This window comes from Humulus lupulus, chromosome 3, assembly GCF_963169125.1.
Source record: "Humulus lupulus chromosome 3, drHumLupu1.1, whole genome shotgun sequence".
Classification (NCBI taxonomy): domain Eukaryota; kingdom Viridiplantae; phylum Streptophyta; class Magnoliopsida; order Rosales; family Cannabaceae; genus Humulus; species Humulus lupulus.
This window is the reverse complement of record NC_084795.1, coordinates 268274538-268297282: the sequence shown is the minus strand read 5'-3', so window position 1 is coordinate 268297282 and position 22745 is coordinate 268274538. Positions and strand designations below refer to the sequence as shown.

At 36.5% G+C, this 22745-nt stretch overlaps 1 pseudogene; it reads left to right on the top strand.

Annotated features, from left to right (window-relative positions):
- On the top strand, positions 1–1088 carry LOC133825671 (uncharacterized; annotated as a pseudogene).
- The last annotated feature ends 21657 nt before the right edge of the window (positions 1089–22745 follow it).

The window sequence follows — 22745 nt, the reverse complement described above, 5'->3', positions numbered from 1 at the left end:
ATGACTTCAATTCAAATTTCTTCATACTCAATTGAAGAAGATGTGCACTTGTGTCATGTGTATCTTGACATTTCTCAAAATCCAATCATAGGAATTAACCAATCCAAAGATCAGTTGCGGGCAAGAGTTGAATCAGCGTATCACTCTGAATAGTTTAGTAGTCAACCTCGACCGAGAAGATCTTTGCAAACTCGAATGAAAACCATTCTTGCGGCAGTTTCAAAATTAAGGGGATGCGTTAACCAAATTGAAAATAAAAATCCATGTGGTGCTTCGCAAGAAAATATTGTGAGTATATATTGTTATAGTTTATTTTTAGTTAGTAACTTATTTTTAAATTTTATTGACAACATTTATTTATTAGTCAACAGTTAAATCAAGCGAAGATGCTATTAGCACAAGATCCAAAGTACAGAAGAGGGTTCAAATTTGATCATGTGTGGTCCATTCTTAAAGATTGTGAGAAATTTACAAATGACAACACTAATTCACCAGCTAGATTCCAACGACAAGGTCGTAATTTCAATTCCCCCCAATCTTGTTATTCTGGCTTCGAATCACCGACATCAGCACCCACCTTCATTTGATCTTAATATGAATGATGAAGAAGTTCCTATTAATTTATTTGAAAGACCTATCGGTGTGAAAAAAGCTAAAGGAAAACAAAAAAATGATGAACAATTTAAGAAATTAATGGATCAAAGTAAAAAACTTGTTAACGTTATAGAAAATGGTAACTTTGAAAGAAATGAATTTCTGAGACAAAAGGTTGATGTGGCTAGAATGAGAGAAGAAAATAAAATTTTATTTACGGATTTGAATTCTATATCCGATCCAGAGTTTCACCAATTTATTCAAGCGAAAAGAGAAAAATTTACAGATCAAGAGCACAAACATCCGGACATGGAGAACAAGGAGAAGGATCTCAATATCAGGGATCTCAATATCGAGCATCTCAGTTCCAAGGATCTCAATATGAAGAAGAACAAGGAGAAAGAGCTGAATATGAACATCAAGGATCTCAAAATCATTCACAAGATTATAGTCAATATTATGACTATCTTGGCGCAACCAAGAATAATTTTTAAAATTATTAGAAGTATGTATTAGTTTGTCTTGTGTTCTATATATATGTGTGTGTTGTTGTTTTCTATTTTATGTTTGGTGTGTTTAATTTTAATATTAGAATGTAAGTTTGTATATTTTAATTATCTTTTGCATCTTTAATCAATTTCAATGTTAATTTTATTTTCTTATAGTGTAGAGTAAGAATTTTCATACACAAATTAAAATAAATTATATAAAAAATTAATTATGAAATATTTGAAATTTTATTTAGAAAATAAAATTACATGTGTATTTATAATTTAAAAAATCCAACATAAAATATAGACCAAAATAATATCCATATGTTTATATATAGGATATAAATATATATTTTTTTAAAAGAGATGATATATATTAAAATAAGAAAAAAAAAGTCTTTTGCCGTGTGAACAGTGCACAACATGTAAGTTGTGGCACTGTTCAAACACAGCTAAATAGTGTATAATTTGATGTTGGGTTTGAGACATTTTGAGAGAATCACGACATATATATATAGGGGAATTTTTCTATAGGGGCTTCACTTTAAGCCCTACCGGTGGAACTCTCAGTGTTCCCGACCCGTGAACAATTTTCGGCACGATTTTTTTTATGACCTTGTATATTATAGCTATTTAGAGTATCCTGCAAATTTTCAGAAAATTCCGAATAGTTTACAGTACCGAAAACTAAGTTCAAACATGTTATTGCATGCATGACTAATTTTTTTTTTATGCGAGTGGAAAACAATATGTTTGAATTTAGTTTTCGATACTGTATGTTATTCAGAATTTTCTGAATATTTGCATGATGCTTCTAAATAGGTACAATATACATGATCATAAAAAAAAATCGCACTAAAAATTATTCACGAGTCGATAAATACTCAAAACGATACTAATAGGACTTAAAAATGAAGTCAATACATAAAATTCCCCCACGTATATATGCCGAATTAGAGTTTAATTGGAGTTGGACTTTGTACGTAATATTAAATTATATATACATATATATATGGTGGTTGTTAAAGTTTATCCACGTAAATAATTAACAGTTGGAAAATGATAGTCCATGTTCGTGACGTGGCTTTTGCATGGACAAATATGGAGTGTGAAGTGTGATGTGTGATATGATGTACTGATGCTAGTATGTTTGGGTTCGGTAATTTCTATTATTTTAATGATATTTTGATGTGTTAATTTAAAAATAATAAATATGAACCTACTTAATTATAGAGTAATAATATGTGCATTATAATAATTAATATAATAATTAACTAAATATTATGTGACATATTTTTTAAAACTAGTGAATCTCAGTTTTAATAAATGTGATTGACTAAATTAAATTGTCACGTTACTGAATATAATATTTATGTGTATATTTTAGGTGCACATATTATTACTCTTAAATTATATTGTATTTTTTTCATTGCTCTCAAGGTTACTGAAAGAAATAAATATTAATTCACTGTAATTTTTTGGGTTTATACTTTTTTGGATCATGTATTTTGTCTCATTACCTATTTAGACTCTGTGTTTTGATAAATTATTTTTTGGACCCTATGTTTTGTAAAATAGTTAAAATAGAACCCTAAACTCAATTTTGATAAAGAAAAAATTGAATATAACAACACCGTTTTTAAGCAGAATAATTTTATTTTTGTTCTGAATTGTTAGTTTGGTAAATTATTTGTAATTTTAGTTGAGAAAACATTGACCAAAATCGAGTTTAGGGTTCTATTTTAAAAAATATAGAGTCCAAAAAGTAATTTGTCAAAACACAGGGTCCAAATAGATAATGAGAAAAAATACAGACTAAAAAAAAGTATAAACCCTAATTTTTTTGTCAATATATCAAAGTATTTTGTTCATGTACATTGAATTAGATATACTAGTGTTTTGTTTGATAATAAAACATTACATGTTCTATATTTTTAATATTGCTGAATTTAAAATTAAGTTCTTATTATAATAATTAAATTTAATAATTCATAAGATATCACTATATGTTGCTTCTTGAACTAAAATGTCACTTTAATGGCTGCTTAAGTTAAAGAGAGAAACATTTTTCAATGATCTTGAGTCTTTGTTAGAGGATATAATAAGTTTGTTGTCCAGATTTCCAGGAGTGTTCCTAATTTATGTATGTGCTCATGGATTAGCTGTGTATACTCTTTGGATGGATAAAAAATTTGTTTGGTTAAATGACATCCCCTTATTTCTTAAAAATATTTACTTTCTAAATTGTACGACTTTTTTATTATTTTTAATGAAGTTATTATTGCAAAAAAAAAAATGTCACTTTAATTGTAAAATTTAGGTTATTAATAACAAAAATGCTGCTTCTTGAACAAAAATCACGTGCTGGTGTAGATTCTCATCATCCTTACAATTTTTTTTTTAATTTTGAAAATGAAGAAAACAAATAATCTTGAACAAACACTTGGCCGGCGCTAAAATTCTCAAATATTAATTGATTGACTATAGAATTAATAAAAGTTGTAGAATAAATGTTACCAAATAAAATAAAATAAAACATATATTTTAAATGAAAAAAACAAAAGAGATTTTAAATAATGAGCAAAAATTGAAGAAAAAAAATGGTGAAGAAATCGAGGGGAATAGGCATAAGATTGAAGAGAGAGAGAGAGAGAGAGTTGGGTTATGGCTTACCCCATCGCCTGTACTGTAATACAGATTCGCTGTCACTGTATAAGTTTTTCGAAACAACTGGACCTCTGCCATCTGGCCACCACGTGACCAAAAAAGTAATATTATTATTTTATTGTTTTAAATGAATTCTTTTTTTATTAATATTTTAAACAGTTGAAATCTCTTTGGCTATACGGTGGGCTCGCTCACAGTCTGATTTTATTTTTATTTTTATTTTTATTTTTATTTTTTAAAATTGCATTGTTTTTCATCGTTATCGGCATGTGAAGGGGAGTGTACTTGGGAATAATTTAAAAGGTTGAGTGAGTGTTGTGTTGTGTTGTGTTGGTCGAGGACGAAAAAGCTGGCTGGGTTTAAGGTCGCCCAATCATGATTACTTCCCACTTTTTAGTTTTTAAACCAACTGGCCTCGTTCACTCCGTTCCCTCAAAATTAATTAACTCTATCAATCTTTTATTTATTATTTCAATAATGAATTCCGTCTTCTTATATAAATATAAATATGATTAGCTAAAAAAATCTGTCATGCTATTTGGTGGGTATAATATTTTAGTACAAATATCATTAATTTTATTATTTATACCAAAAGTACGAAATAGGATAGCCATTATGGAATGAAAAAGAGAACATTCTTTATTATTAATAAAACTACATTTGTACTATAAACTATTACAATATAACTTCCATTAATTGATAATCTTAATTAAATTATATTCTAATCAAGAAAATTAATGTAAATTAACACTTAATTAATTAATAACATCAACTAAATTATTTTTTTTTATCCCAACATTATTAATTTATAGAGATTTTTACTGTACTTAAGATTTTTACTGTAAAAGTAAGAGTAATGATGCATGCTCATATTATATGTACCAAAATATTACATACAAAGATATGACAATATATTGTTGAATTAATCATATTTATTTAATATAAAACTCATTAAATTGAAAAATACATGTTATGACACTCTCTGTGATGTTTTGGTGCATATTTTGTGTATATATTTCATTACTCGCATAAATAATAAAACTAATGATATATGCACACAATTATACATCAAAACATTACATACAATGATGCAATAATTTTTTAATCGATTATATTTATTTAGGGTAAATATCATTATAGTCCTTATGTTATATTGTGCAAAAGTCATCGATCGGACATTCTGTTTTGTTAAATGACAATTCATACCCCATGTTTTGAAAAAAAAAACAAATAATACTCTGGACTCAATTTTGATCAAAAATAATAATATGACTAAAATGCCCCTAGTTTTATAAATTAATTAATTAAAAATCAGTTGACCAGCGTTTTGGTCAACGACATTGAGTCAATTTATACGACAGAATAAGAATTAAACGAATTGGAATCAAGTAAACGACACAAAGAATTTTATAGTGGCTCGACCCCTAGAGTTGGTAATGACCTACGTCTACTTGCACTTTTATTTATCAGAAAAACATCACTCTTAAGATCAAGAAGAAACAGGGTTCAACTTAGTTTCTTAAGCTGATGAAAGAATACAATTCGAAGAGTTTTGTACGTAGAGTGCTTACAAAAGAAACCTATAGCTATTTCTCTCATCTTTTTCACTTAGGGTTAATGATTGAATAAATCTCTTATTTATAGAGAGTCTTAATGGCCTATGGGCCCTTACAAGCAAATCTAGGCCCTACACGTGTAGGTGTGGAATCAGTACATTCAGTTACATATTCAAATAATATAGGAATAACACAATTTAAATATCAGTTACATAAATATCTTTGAATATTTGATAGTGTCTCGTGAAACTCGAATCTTTGGGTAAAGTGTACTGCTTAACAAACAAGTCTTGTACTCCGAGCAACTTCATGAGATGACACTAGTCTGCTCCATCACCGAGTAGGTTATTGGCTATTTGCGAAACAACCTTTTATATTCTGACATAGCCTCCTCGAACAGCTACTCATTCCGACCAGTATTCTGAATTTAATGTGGTATGAAGCCACATGTTTTTTCATAGCCACCACGTCATCCAGTCAAAATTGGGTTAAAAAATTACCGTCAGTTTGCTTTAGGAAAATTATTGGCCTTATAAAATTGTTGTTATTTGTAAATGTAAAAAATAGTTATATCCCAAAAAAAAAACGTTAAATAAAATGCATTAAAATCATGTAAATCGAAATTATGATTCTTGATCAAAGAATATTCTATTATTATAAATAATCAAATCTTATTAGCTAGCAAAACCCAACCACTTACAAACATCATTTTTATCTAAAATACAACCTTATTTATGACAGAGTTTTTTTTCATAAATGCACACTTTTGTCTGTGTTTTTTTTACATTTTTACGCCCCAATTTTTTTTTTTTTAATTTTACTAACTCAACTTTTCAAAAATATTATTTGTAAAGATTTTTATTTAAATGAATTACGGTGTCAAAAAGTAACCTAAAATCAATTAGACATCAATCCTACAACAATATAGTGTTAAAAAAGTAACTACAAATCAACTAGACATTAATACATTGCATCAACACAAAATAAGCTAAAAAACAACATTGAAAAACTTATCACTGCAATGTAATATGTGTAAAAAAATATATATATATATATATATCAAAACAACTGAGCATAAATTCAAAATCAACTATAAAATAACTAAAAATCAACTAAACATTTATCTTGTAACGCCCTAAACTCCAGGGACCGTTACGATGCGCATTATAAACAGTGCTAAACTTGCTAATCGAGTCATTTGGCCATAAACGTGTAACTAAGCATGATTAGAGATTTAGGGATTAAAAATCTCGGTTAAGATATAACGTGTCATTAGAACGTTTACTATACACATTGGGATCCCAAAAATATAATTCAAAGGTCTATTACAAGAAAATATTTACAACTAGCCAATCTAAGCGGCAAAACAGGATTTAACCCTAGTTCCTCTTTCAACCCTCGGCCGTGGCGGTCGAGCAGCCGCATATGTACACGTCGTCACCTAAGCTCTCCAACTCCATGATGGTCCAGATTTCTTTTGCCTTTACCTGCACCACATAGCACCCGTGAGCCGAAGCCCAGCAAGAAAACTCAATATGCTCATGAACAGTAATAACATGTCATCGAATCATAATGTGCATGCCTAGAAATAATAGCTTTCATCATGCATGCAAATAAATTCAAATAAATGATTATGGGGTCCTACATTTGAATAGATGACTAATGAGTCAATCTCTGGGGACCTGCTTCTTGAATAAATGACTAGTAAGTCAATCTCGGAGTGGGTGACTAATGAGTCACACCCTGCATAGGTGACTAATGAGTCACACTTTGTACAGATGACTAATGAGTCATACCCTGTATAGGTGACTTGTAACGCCCTACTACCTTAGAGCCGTTACTAAGTGAGTTTAAAATGAGCAATTAACTCGCTAAACGATGTTTTTAGAACAAAAGTGTGATTAAACAAAAAGTCAAGGTTGTAATCTTTAAAAGTACTCTATTTCATTGAAAATTCCAAGAGTCTAACATTTGGGATCCCAAAGTAAGGTTTATAAAATATTTACAACTCAAAATAGGTTTACAGATGACTAACTATCAAAAACACGATTTAATACAACCATTTCTCAAAATGCCCCCAACCAAAGCAGTCGGGCAGGCCAAACATGTACGCGCCGCCCCACGCTCTCCGTACTCATGGCTGGTTGACTTTTTCCTTGCCTTTACCTGCAACACAGAGCACCCGTGAGCCGAAGCCTAGCAAGAAAACTCACACAGCACATAACATATGCATATTATATAACCATTGTATCAGATAATCCACAGATAAACAGATAGTCCACCAGACTAAACATAAACGGCCATGCTGTCCCAGAAGCATTACCAAAGCCTGGGATATCGGTCCTCACTGTAAGGATATCCCATGTATCCATTGGGGTCTCACCCTGGTGGTATGAACTCCGCGTGCCAAATGTTACTCTCGACCCCACTGCTATTCTCGGCCCTTTGCTGTTCCCGGCTCCTTGCCGTTCTCAGCTCCTTTGTCGTTCATTTAACCATAACCACATATAGTTTAAATCAAACAACATTCAATCATATAACAATTCAATCAAGGCTACACCCTAACATGTAATACAATCTAGGGCCGTGCCCTGCAACAATACTATGGGCCCATGCCCTGCTCTACGGGTACTACAACTTTCTTACTTGTGTCCCGAGCTTCTCAATGCACCAAAGTCACGAGCACGGTCCTCTATCCCGAGCCTCTCCAAAAACCTAGTCACAACACATATAAAACACTCTTTAATACTAACCAATCCAAAACCACTTCCCGGGACCAATCCGATACTCCTGGGACCTCCAATTTCCCTAAACAATGTAACGGAAACATCCCCCGAGCCCCCGGGGCAAATGCCCGAAATTGCAAAATCCCTCTGCCCGGAAATGGCCTAGCGTCGCGGCGCCCAACAAGGAAGGCCGCGGCGCCCAGAAACTCCTCTGCTGCCTGCTACAGCCTTGCGCTGCAGCACCAAAGAACAGGACTGCAGTGCCCCTTCGCGAACCCAAATTTATGAGTTTTCCCCTGCGTTTTCCCCGAGCCAAAGCACCTCCAATCCAACCCAAACACATACCTAAACCCCAAAACCATTTTGAAACCTCAAATGAACCATCTAACAACCTATGAACATCAGCAACAAGGTCAAACATACAATCACACTCAAAATCCACCCTTTGGTTTCAAATTTCATAAACTTAAACCAGTAACCCAAAAACTTAAACCAAGGCCTGAAAAACTTAAACCATGCTTCAATATTCTTAAACCACACCAGAAACGAAAATTCAAAAATACTTAGAACCCTTACCTCAATCAAGAATTCGACTTTGAGCCCTCTCCAAACCCAGCTTCAAACCAACTCCTCTTGATTACCAAGCTGAATTCCCATACAAAACCAGCCACAACTCTCTTTCAATTTCATGCTTACTTTCTAAAAATCAAACTTGAAACTTAAACAAAACAGGGATTAAACTCTTACCTCTGAACAATCTTGGTTATGATCCACTCTAATTGCCTTAAACCACTTAATTCTCCTCCTAGGTCTTTCAAATTTCAGCTCCCCTCTTCCTTTCCTTTCCTTCTAGTTCCTTCTTCCAATTTCCAGCAAAAGCAATAATATGACTAAGTGTTGAACGTGAATCCCCCTTTTCCCCAGCTGAAGCTATCTAAACCTCTGCCAAAAGACTATTTTACCCCTCCATCAAAATCCTTTCCTAACTAAACCTCAAGGGCATTCTTGCCATTCACCTTTCTTACAAATCTACCATCTTTCTCATCTAAAATCTGTTACTCTTAATGGTCACCAATGGTCACTCAAGCTACCCAATTACCATTAACCATTAACCCACAAACTCAAGGTACAAAATTCCCAAAATACCCCTAGGCTCCTCCCGAGCCGGGTATTTAGTCCCGTTGTGACTTTTAAACTAATTAGCTCCCTAGGACCGTCTCGACACGTGCATCATAGTAATATCACCACTCACACATGGTACTAATCATATAATACAATTATCACATTTATGCCCTCAGCGGGCTAAAATTACCATTTTACCCCTAACATACAAACGGGGTCCACATGGATATTTATACCACCTAAACATGCATTCTAATCACATATTCATTCAAATTCATATATTAACATGTTAATTCACTTATTGCCCTCCAGGCACGCTAATCAAGGTCCTAAACCTTATTAGCAAATTGGGGTGTTACATGACTAATGAGTCACACTCTGTATAGATGACTAATGAGTCTCACTCTGTATAGGTGACTAATGAGTCACACTCTGTATAGGAGACTAATGAGTCTCACTCTGTATAGGTGACTAATGAGTCACACTCTGTATAGGAGACTAATGAGTCTCACTCTTTATAGGAGACTAATGAGTCACGCTCTGTATTAGTGACTAATAAGTCACACTCGGTATAGATGACTAATAATTCAATCTCTATGTGGATGACTAATGAGTCATACCCTGTGTGGATGACTAATGAGTCATACCCTGTATAGGTGACTAATGAGTCACACTCTTTATTAGTGACTAATGAGTCACACTCTGGAGGTCCCTTACCCTCCTAGACATGTGACATGTAGGTCACCTTAGCCTTTCTGGCTCTGGCTCTAAATAACTAGTCCTTAGACTAGACAAGCGCTTTTTAATTTTCATCGAACTTGAGGTCGGTCCGGCATTAATGCTCATTTGAGTCATTCAATGCAGATGTAGATTAGATCTAATCTTTGTTGGCTTGCGTTGAACACGCTAAGGCCGTTCCTGACTTATGAGTCAGCACTGTGTGACCAGTGCCCAGTACCACTGCCGAACTTGACTAATGAGTTACAGCTTCACAGTTGATACTGACATCATTGTCAATCCCTGACTAATAAGTCAGTGCTTCCTCATTTAGGTAATACAAACAGACATATATCATATGTCAAATATTCAGATATAAGGCATTTGGCATGCTCATTCAGTAATCGGAAGCATAATTATAATCTTGCACAATTACAGAGACTCAAGCTCTGATTAATCTCATAATCAACATTCATGCCATGCCCTAATCTCATGTATCTATTGCATTTTCAATGCAATCAATGTCCACATATAGAGCACTCAACATGCCTCACGAATAACCATGCATGTCACATATGGGGTGCAGTTTTCTTACCTCTGGTTCGAGCGAGAATTAGAACAAGAACGACCATTGAGAACGATCGACCTTTTAATCCTTTAGTGGTCACCTAGTCATAACCAAATACAATCTCCAATTAATGAAAATCATCAAAAATAGGGTCTTGATCTAAACCCCACTCTCGAGACCCTGAAATGTACCCACACGGTGAGTAGATTCGATCTCGGGCCTTAAGGATTGAAACCCCGAGCCAAAAACCCTTAAAAACCTCAAAAATGGATTTTGAAGAAGCAGGATAGCGCTGTAGCGCTACCCCCCTAGCGCCCCAGCGCTCAAGACAGACCAAAACTGCCCCAACCCCACCCTGGGTAGCGTTGTAGCGCCCCCTTGTGGGCGCTGTAGCGCTACCTCCAGCCTAAAGTTGCCTAGAAACTTCTCCCTTCGACTCCACCATTTCTAACCCAAACCAAAAGCTTTCCAACATCATTTAAACCCCCAATTGAACCCAAATATCCTCTACATACAACCTAGGTATCATAACCCAAGCATCCCTTGCCAAAACTCCCATCAATTCCCAACTTTCCAACTCAAAAACCAGCTGAAACTAAACTAGGAAAATAGAGCAAGAACAAGAGTTTTAATGGCTAAAAACTCACCTCAATCTCAGCTTAGCACCCTCTTCAATGGTAGAGCATAACCCTAGATCATCAAGGCTTGGTTCCCTGGCTTGATTCCTCAAAAAGAGCTTGAAAATTCAAAGAGAAATGAAAGAGAAAAACTATCGGGAGAGAAAGAGGAAGTGATGCTCTGTTTTTGATAAGCTTCTACAGCCTTAATGGCTGATATAAATCCTTAAGGGTGAAAAGACCTAAATGCCCTCAAGACTAAATAAAAGCCTTAACAGCCACCAAGGGCAAAATTGTCATTTCCCGCCTATTTCGTCAATTATAATTAACGCCCTCTAATTCTCGTTATTCTCCAAAATTCTCACACACCAATAATCCATATCCTGTTACCCTTTAATTCCCGGCAACGCTCAAATCATTAAAATCACCCCAAGACTCACCCCGAGCCCCGAACTTAATCTCGTTATGACTAAATCGCTACTTTGCATTCCAGATCGTCTCATGCCGAATGGCTCGAACAAATCCACATTGCAATGTGGCCTTATCAATTAATCACAAACATGCACCAAAATACACAATTATGCCCTCAATGAGAAAATTACCAAAATGCCCTTATAATAAAATGTGGACCCATATGCATGCATTTAACATCATATTATAATATAATTCACATAGACATGCATATAATCATTTAATAACATAATAAACCAATTATGGCCCTCCTGGCCTCCTAATCAAGGTCATAAACCTTATTAGGGATTTTGGGGCATTACATATCTATTGTTTGAGAAAGCAACTACAAATCAACTCGTTACATTTATCCAAAATAAATAAAAACAAAAAAGCTAGCCATATAGTAAAAATTTATACATAAAAATAATAAGCCACTCTATATTAGCTTTTCAAAGTTTGAATAATTGACCAAAACCTTAATATGAGCACAAAGTTGTTATATACATATACATACATCACTGAAGTTGTACCACCATTTCATACCAATTAAAATCGTTTCTTTCGTTTTTGAAAGTCGAGAACACAATATCTCCATCATATATTTATGTATATATATAAACACATCGGTATAAGAGTTCCATAGATGAAAACATAAGAAATTTAGAGGATCTTCTTCAGCTCCGGTAGCTACAAAAAGAATTCAAAGCCTCAACAAACTGATCCTGATTGGGGTTCGGACACTGCAACCCGAAACTTGAGGTGAAATCAGCCACCATGGGAAAGATAAACATCCTCATTCTCGTTGGCTTACAAGTGGTCTGGCAGACATGATCGTACTCATGCATCATGTACTCCAAGTCATTGTTGTTGGTGACTGAGTTCAAAGGCATTAAGATCCTCACCAGGGAGCTAGTATTTAAACGACACCTCATTCTCGCATAAAACAGAAAGCTTAGACACCATGTTAGAGAACTTGACGGTGCAATCAATGACGATGATCTTGGTCTTGCCACTTGTGGCGCCTCAGAATTTTACTTAGTTAGATAGTAGTAGCTTATGTTATAGTATTTTAGTTTTCATGGTTATTGGTTCAAGCAGGGAATTATTTGGAAACTCGTAGAGATAGTTATGGATTTTATAAGTTTAACCTATAATTTAGAAATATTAATTTTATCATAAGGTTTAATTATTGAAGCTGGTCCTAGAAATATTATTTATTATAACCTAAGGTTTATATAGAATAATTAAGAACGTGACATTTGTCACATGTATGTTTATTAAGGATTTAAGATGAATAAAATAATCAAAGATAAACCTAGGAAGTCTAGAACATTTCCTCAGCTATTAGGATCTTGTATTACTCAGTCAAAGTGGTTTAAATAACTTCAAGTGTGCTGAAAATGTGCAAAAATGTGGTTTAATTTATCAGCATAAGTCGTTATATCGCAACTACATGAGCCGATATATCGCCTATGTTGATACGGAAAACACGTTGACTTCGCACGAATGAAACCATGGAGGCTCGGGAAAATGGAGCAGGCGATATATCACCTATAGGGGCGATATATCGGCTCCCTCAGCCATTTTTGAAAATCCGTGGAATCCAAAGCTAAAAACAACCCTCAATAACTTGGACTTGCTTTTGAACTATTTTGACCGATTTCTGGGCATCTGTTGAGCAGAAGTTTAATTTTTTTTTTTCATTTTAAAGGGAGTTAGTTTCACTCCTTGAACTCTATAAATAAGACCATTCACTCAGCTGTTTGTTTCACCTTTCAAATACTTCTCAGAGCCTCCAAGCTGCCAAACACTAGGGCTTTGGGGTTAAAAGCTTTCAAATCTAAGCTTTTCTAAACACTTGGGAAGTAAGCTAGAGTGTGATTTCAGTATTGAGGTGTAGATCAAAGCTCTAAGCTATCTAAGGTACTCTAAATCCTCATGTTTAGTTCCTTACTATTCCTCTTATTCTTTTCTTTTACTTCAAATCCTAACTCGTTATAATGGCTTTTTGGTTAGATGCTTGATTTCTTTAAAACTTAAGGTTTTCCGGTAAGTTTTTATCCTGGTGGTTTAGATCTTCTTTTCATCTTATTTTCTTTAAGAAACTTATGGTTTTATTGTTTGGTTTTAGGAGCTTCCAATCCCGCACTTGTCTCCAATACCCCAGTTTTTGGTAAGGAAAATAAGTTATATTTTATGTGCTATGTGTTTGTATGTATGTTTTTTTTTATTTATGTCTTTGGTCACTTGGGAAATATGGTTGCTTAGATAGAAAATCCCAAGATTTTTATGTCTTTTAGTCGCTTGGGAAATATGGTTGCTTAGATAGCAAATCCCGAGATTTTGATCATTATCGTAGACCATAGTTGTGTCTAAACCTACCTCTAAATAGTAGCAAGAGGACTATACCAGTTTCTATCACATACTACGGTAATGAGTTAATGGTCATTAAGATTGTATTACATTTTTATGTTTTATGTCTTATGTTTTATGTTATGCTTTAGTAGTTTTTCCTTACTGGACATTAGGCTTATTCCTTTTTATTTAGATTGTGCAGGTAAATGAACATGAAAGGTGGAACGGGTCCTAGGTGGCTTTGGCATGTTTATTGGGAGAGGACTAAAGGAATGGACCGATGGGATCGATCGAGGATGATGTTGACATTTAAGTCTTTTTATTATGTATTTATGATTTCTGCATTTAGTATTTGAACATTTAAAATAAATGTTTAATTTTCTTTTATGTATAAACAATGGGATCCCGTATTTTTGGATTTTCTATAATAAAACTTTATTATTTTATGTATGTATCCAAATATAGTAGTTATTGTCTTAGTAGTTTTAAAGGTCTGAGGTCTTTAAGTTAGTCGGGTCTTTACACCACCCATGTAGTAGAGTTGTTTGTTGTGAGGACAAGGGAGGATTTTTTTCGCCGTAGTTACACATCAACTTAATCTTGTAGTTTTGATGGTGCAGTGGCGGTTGATCGTCCCATGACGATGGATTCTCAAAGTTGATCTTTCTTAAGCGAGGTGACGTTCTCCATCCTCGCGACCATGAACTCCAAAAGATCGATGAGCCATTTCAAAATTAGTAGGTGATGCCAAAGATGCACATCGTAAAAAAAGAAAAAAAAACCATTCATTGTAAAAATGAAAAAATCACCACATAAACGTATAGATGTAACTTTTTGGGCTTAATATAACATTTTATGTAAATTTCCCTTTCTGAAAAATAACGCTATACACAACAATCCAATTACAAGAACAAAAATATAATAACATAATTTGTCTTCCAATCATACTGTAATGCCCCGAAATCCCTAATGCGGTTTAATGGCTGGATTAGTAGGCCGGGAGGGCCATAATTGTTTTAATATGCCATTAAATGATTATATGCATGTTTATGTTAATTATATTATAACATGATGTTAAATGCATGCATGTGGGTCCATATTTCATTATAGGGGTGTTTTGGTAATTTGGCTCGTTGAGGGCGTAATTGTATATTTGTATGCATGTTGGTGACCTATTGTTGAGGCCACATTATAATGTGGATTTGTTCGAGCCATTCGGCATGAGACGATCTTGAGTGCAGATTAGCGGTTTAGTCATAATGGGATTAAGTTCGGGGCTCGGGGCGAGTCTCAGGGTGATTTTAATGATTAGAGCGTTGCCGGGAATTAGAGGGTAACGGGATATGAATTATTGGTAATTGAGAATATCGAGAATAGCAGGAATTGGAGGGTGTTAATTATGATTAACGAACTAGGTGGAAAATGTCAATTTTGCCCTTGGGAGTCTTTAGAAACATTTATTTGACCTAGGGGTATTTTAGTCTTTTCACCCCTAGGATTGATTTAAGCCATGAAGGCTGTGGAAGTTTGAAGAAAAATAGAGCATCAATTACACTTCTCCCATACCTATTTTCTCTCCTTTTCTTCTTGGATTTTTGAGCTTAATTTGAGGAACCAAGCTTGGGAAATAAGTCTTGAGGGCTTGGGAGTGTGTTCTACCATTGAAGAGCATCATAATCTGAACTTGAGGTAAGATTCTAGCCATTAAATCTCTGGTTTGCTCTGTTTTTGCTTTGGATTTCAGTTGAGATTTCTAGGTTTGGTTGATTACCTTTGCTTGGAGTTTTTGTTAGAGAATATATATTATTGCTCAATGGAATTATGGAAAAACCAAATACAACTCTATGCAAAAATACAATGGACAAGATAATATTGATTAAATAAGTATTACAACTCAATTGCTCAAAATACAAGTAAATAAAAGGATGTAGAAGAAGAAGATTACAAACTCAATACTATAACAATACAAGTAAATAAGAAGAACAAAAGAATGAAAATACAAACTCTCACACAACCAAAGTGTAGAGTAGTGGGGATCACCAACTTAAACAAGGTTCAAGACCTTTGTCCAAAAGCTTATTTCCCCCTATTCTCTAAGCACTAAGGGATCTCTCTAGGAAATAACTCTCTGGAATTATCAAGCCTTTTGGTGTATTTTTCAGCCAAGTGCTTTGTGGATGAAAAATGGTGTTGTCTTACAAGTGAGCATTAGGCTCCTATTTATAGAGTTTGAGATACCCCTTTGAATTTCAAATTCCACCAACCCTCATGGCTATTACCAATGTTTAATTGGATGTTTATGGAATTAAAATGGAGATTTAGGAGTTATTTGGGATGTTAGAACCGTTCAATTTGGAAAAAACTGAAAATTCACATAGGCTGTCAGCCTCACTGGCTGCGGCCACGACTTTTCAGTGGCCGCGACCACTAGCTTCTGTCCCCCAGGCCGCGGCCACAGGCCATTTTCAGCACAAAAAGGTCATTTTTCCAAAACGTTCCAAAACATCCCAAATCCTTCCCCACATGATTTTGTAACCTCCAAACACCTATTGGGAGTTAAAAACATGTCTCCAACAGTCATATATCATCATGACTTTATGAAATCCAATCTCAAATGTGTAACATATAATATACACATTATTGGGTAATATTTGGGAGTTACAAATTTGTAACTGATTTTGTAACTCCAAAATATGTCACATTTGGGCACACACATTAGTCCAATTTTGTGACTCTCAATAATATGTTACAAGGTGTGACAAATCACATTTGTGTGACAAATCACATTTTGTCACATTATTTAATCTAATATTATATTATATGAAATAATATAATAGTTTTTGGCTAGGGTTCTTGGGGTTGTGATGCCTAGGGCATGTGGGGATGGTTTTTGGGTTCATTTGGCACTTAATTTGAGGTTTGGAAGCATTTGAATCAAGTTGGAAATGGAGGAGTCGAAGGGAGAAGATTCAGGGGCAAATCAGGCTGGGTGTAGCGTTATAGCGCCCACAAGGGGCGCTACAGTGCTACCCAGGGTTGGCTTTGGGCGTTTTTGGTTCTGAGATGAGCACTGGGGTGTTACTCTGTTTCTTCAGAATCCTGTTTTGAGTGTTTTTAATGGTTTTTGGCTCGGGGTTTCAATCCTTAAGGCCCGGGATCGAATCTACTCACCGTGTAGGTACATTTCGAGGTCCCGAGAGTAGGGTTTAGGTCAATACCCTATTATTGTTGATTTTCATTAATGGAGGTTATAATTGGTTATGATTAGGTAACCGCTAAGGAATCAAAAGGTCGATCGTTCTCAAGAGTCGTTCTTTGATTCATTCTCGCTCGAACCAGAGGTAAGAAAACTGTACCCTATATATGACATGCGTGGTTATTATTGAGGCATGTTGAGTATGTTAAATGTGGACGTTGATTGCATATTAAATGCTTAGCAAATCTTGCTTACTTGTGTATGGCACTCACTATTCAGAATCGGCACTGGTCGCGTATTACTGACCTGGGAGTCAGGAATGGCATAAGCATCATGAATGCAGAGCCGATAAAAGATTAGATCTAATTGATATCAACGTTGAATGACTTTAGGAGCATTAATGCTAGACCGACCTTAAGGTCGATGAAAATTATAAGTGCTTGACTAGTCTAAGACTAGTTACCCAAAGCCAGGGCCTAAGGCCTAGATGACTGTTTTGTCACGTGGCTAGGGAGCGGAATCCCATGGTTGTGACTCTATGGTCATGCGGTAGGTTATGTTGGTGACTAGTTCATCAAACACCTATCTTGATAAGCTAGTGAAAGAATCACTTATTTGTAAAGCCCAGGTGACCCTATCGTCACATGGCTGATGGGAACGAAACCCACCTTAGTGACTTTTACAACTGTCACTCCTCTATTTTGGATTGAAAGTCTTGAATGATTATTACGATCATTGTTGATATTATATTCATGCAATATTGTGTTTTCTTGCTAGGCTTTGGCTCATGGGTGCTATGTGGTGCAGGTAAAGGGAAAGAAAAGCTCACCCATCTTTGAGTGGATAGCTTAGGTGGTGATGTGTACATATGCAACCGCTTGACCACCACGGCCAAGGAGTTCTCAGAGGAACTAGGGGGTTTACCCTATTTTTGCCGCTTAGTTCGCGGGTTGTAAATTTAAACTGTAATGACCATTTTGAGTTGTAAATAACTTTTAAACGTTTTGATGGGCCCATGAACTGTTTTATGTTTTAAATAAAATATATCCTTTCCTTTTTATTGGTTTTCCACCTTAACATGTTAATAACACCTAGAAGCACATTTTTAACCAAAGAACTCGGGTAGCGAGTTAAATTCACGGTTCAACGTTCACCATAACGGTCCTGGGGTAACCAGGGCGTTACAAATTGGTATCAGAGCGTGCCAAGGTTAGGGCTCCTGTAGACTGGCTGGGCATGTACACTCACCACTGAAGGTAAGCTCGACTTATGGTTTGGTAACTATTTATGTAGTTATATGTATAACTGCTTAAATATAGTATAAATGCTTTACCTATTTACATGAGACACCATGTTAAACCTGTGCTCTGAATATTACATCTTCAGCAATCATGTGCTAAATAGTATTGAAATTGCTGGATCATACTTATTAGTATTGTTGATTGTGAATTATTATGTGATACATGCTAAGTGCTAAATGCTATAATCACGTATCTATTTGTATATTTGTATGACTGTAGAATATGATAATTGTCTGCTTGTTCTTGGACCGTGAGGCGGCAAGAGGTTTAGTTATCACTACCTGACTGGCCGTATTGACTATTGTTTCAGTAAGGTATAAGTTGATAAGAATGAATTCAGGACAGACAGATACATCAGCTGGCCAGAGTGATCAAGGCCAGAATAATAATAATCAGGGTCAAGAGAATGACTAGGGACAGATTCCACAGCCAGCTCCTGCAAACTGGCAGCAGTTATTTAACGATCTGCAGGCTACAGTGTTGAGACAGGGAGAAGAACTCTGCCTCCTGAAACAACAGCAAGCTCCTGCGGTAGCCAGTGTACTTGAGGCACCTCCTGCATCGATGCCAGCAGCTGCCTGAGGTTGGTAATAAATGGGAGCCTCTCTATGAAAGGTTCAGAAAGCAGCAACCTCCAGTTTTTGAAGGCAGTGCAGATCCTGCCAAACCTGAGTAGTGGATGAGTATGATTACCACCATCCGGGACTTCATGAGGGCGACTGGTAATGAGAGGGTGGCTTGTGCCACATACATGTTTTGGGAGGATGCCCGAATTTGGTGGGAGGTTATAACCCAGACCAGAAACGTCAATGCCCTGAGTTGGGAAAAGTTTTAGACTCTGTTCAACGAGAAATATTATAATGATGCTATCAGGGCGGCAAAGGCTGAGGAGTTCATCAGCCTACTTCAGGGAGGTTTTTCAGTGACTGAGTATGACTTGAAATTTGATTGTTTGACAAAGTTTGCCATGGAGCTGGTGCCCACTGATGGGACCAGGAGGGAGAGATTTCTCCAGGGGCTACAACCCAGATTAGCCCGTGATGTTCGTATTACCACTGTGGCTGGGACTACTACCTATGCACAGGTGGTTGAGAAGGCACTCACAACTAAGAGTGCAGAGAACAAGATCTGGCGAGATAGTGCAGCCAGAAAGGAGTTCAGGAGGACAGGTCCTCCATTTGTGGGTTCTGGTAGGGGTGGAGGCCCTAGTGATCAGAAGAGGAAGGTTCCTGACACCTTCCCAGTTCCAGGTCCTGATAGGCGGCCTCGTGGCATTTCAATGGGTCGTCCAGGTGGTAATGAAGCCTGGAAGTCTTATCTTGAATGCCATAGGTGTAAGAGGCGTCATTTGGGAGAGTGTAGGGCAAGGGCCTGCTTCTCATGTGGAGCAATGAGTCATCTTAAGAAAGACTGCCCTAAGGTAAGAAAAGAAGAACCCAGGAAAGCGAACAGCTCGGCTCTAGCTCGAGTGTTTGCATTGACACAAGTAGAAGCTGAGGCTTCTCCCTCAGTAGTTACCGGTCAGCTTCTTAGTGCTAGAACCCTTTATAATGTTTTGATTGATTTTGGTGCTACACATTTTTTTGTTGCTAGTAGAGTTATTGATAGACTGTGTAGACCCTGTGATTTTTATGCTGTGGGGTTTGAAACTTTGTTACCCACTGGGGAATTAGTGGTATCTAGGAGATGGGTCAGATCTTTGCCAGTGACAGTGGAGGGCAGAGAGTTGTCAGTTGATTTGATAGAGTTGGTTATTACTGACTTCGACATGATATTGGGTATGGATTGGTTGGTAAAGTATGGGGCAACCATTGATTGCAGGAGGAAGATGGTCACCTTTGAGCCTGAAGGTGAGGATCCTTTTGTGTTTGTTGGTACGGTGCATGGACCTCGCATACCTATGATTTCTATTCTGAGGGCTAAAGATCTATTGCAAGGAGGTTGCATTGGATTCTTAGCCAGTGTGGTTGATACCACTCAGGTCGTGCCAGTGAGACCAGACTTGTTTGTGAATTCCTGGATGTGTTTCCAGAAGATTTGCCAGGGTTAGCACCACACAGAGAGATTGAGTTCATGATAGAACTGGCACCAAGGACGGAGCCAGTGTCTAGAGCACCTTACAGAATGGCCCCAACTGAGTTAAAGGAATTGAAAGTACAGTTGCAAGAGTTGCTAGATTTAGGTTTTATCAGACCTAGTTTCTCACCTTGGGGAGCGCTAGTGCTGTTTGTGAGAAAGAAAGATGGTTCTCTGAGGAAGTGCATTGATTACAGAGAACTGAATAAGCTAACAATCAAGAATAAGTATCCTTTGCCAATGATAGATGATCAGTTTGATCAGTTGCAAGGTAAGACGGTATTCTCAAAGATCGACCTTCGTTCTGGTTATCATCAGTTGAGGGTCAAGGAGGGAGACATACCGAAGGCTGCTTTTCGTACCAGGTATGGGCATTATGAGTTCTTAGTCATGTGCTTTTGGATTGACTAATGCCCCTGCTGTTTTTATGGATATGATGAACCGAGTGTTCAAGGATTATCTGGACCAGTTTGTGATCATCTTCATCGATGATATCCTGGTATATTCTCAGTCTGAGTCAGAGCATGAGCAGCATCTGAGGTTAGTTCTATAGAGACTGAGGGAGCACAGATTGTTTGCAAAATTATAGAAATGTGAGTTACGGTTATCTCAGGTATCTTTTCTTGGGAACATTTTCAGTAAGGAGGGGATTAAGGTAGATCCAGCAAAGATCGAGGCAGTTAGAGAATGGCCATGGCCAAAGAATGCTTCTGAGGTTAGAAGTTTCTTTGGATTGGCAGGTTATTATAGGCATTTTGTGGAAGGGTTCTCAAAGATTGCTACTGCATTGACTGAGCTAACATGCAAGAGTTAGAAATTTGTGTGGTCAGATAAATGTGAGAACAACTTCCAAGAACTAAAGTAGAGATTGATTACAGCTCCGATTCTGAGTCTCCTGCAGACCAGGAGAAGTTTGTGATTTATTGCGATGCTTCTCATCAGGGTTTGGGCTGTGTTCTGATGCAGTAAGAGAAGGTAATTGCTTATGCCTCTCGTCAGCTGAAGGAGTATGAAAAGAGATATTGTAATGCCCTAAACTCCAGGGACCGTTACAGTGTGCCTTGTAAACAGTGCTAAACTCGCTAATCGAGTCATTTGGCCAAAATCGTGTAACTAAGTATGATTAGCGGTTTAGGGATTAAAATTTTTGGTTAAGATATAACGTTTCATTAGAACGTTTACTGTATACATTGGGATCCCGAAAATATAATTTAAAGGTCTATTACAAGAAAATATTTACAACAGGCCAATCTAAGCGGCAAAATAGGGTTTAACCCTAGTTCCTCTTCCAACCATCGGCCGTGGCGGTCGAGCAGCCGCATATGTACACGTCGTCACCTAAGCTCTCCAATTCAAGGATGGTCCAGCTTTCTTTTGCCTTTACCTGCACCACATAGCACCCATGAGCCGAAGCCTAGCAAGAAACTCAACATGCTCATGAATAGTAATAACATGTTATCGAAACATAATGTGCATGCCTAGCAATAATAGCTTTCATCATGCATGCAAATAAGTTAAAATAAATGATTATGGGGTCCTGCATCTGAACAGAAGACTAATGAGTCATTCTCTGAGGACCTGCTTCTTGAATAGATGACTAGTAAGTCAATCTCGGGGTGGGTGACTAATGAGTCACACTCTGTATAGGTGACTTATGAGTCACAATCTATATAGATGAATAATAAGACATACCATATGTAGATGATTAATAAGTCCATCTCTGTCTAGGTGACTAATGAGTCACACTCTATATAGGTGACTAATGAGTCACACTCTGTATAGGAGACTAATGAGTCTCACTCTTTATAGGAGACTAATGAGTCACACTCTGTATTAGTGACTAATAAGTCACACTCGGTATAGATGACTAATAAGTCAATCTCTGTGTGGATGACTAATGAGTCATACCCTGTATAGGTGACTAATGAGTCACACTCTGTATTAGTGACTAATAAGTCACACTCGGTATAGATGATTAATAAGTCAATCTCTAGAGGTCCCTTACCCTCCTAGCCATGTGACATGTAGGTCACCTTAGCCTTTCTGGCTCTGGCTCTAATTAACTAGCCCTTAGACTAGACAAGCGATTTAATTTTCATCGAACTTGAGGTCGGTCCAGCATTAATGCTCATTCGAGTCATTCAATGCAGATGTCGATTAGATCTAATCTTTATTGGCTTACGTTGAGCACGCTAAGCCGTTCCTGACTTATAAGTCAGTACTGTGTGACCAGTGCCCAGTACCACTACCGAACTTGACTAATGAGTCACAACTTCACAGTTAATACTGACACCATTGCCAATCCC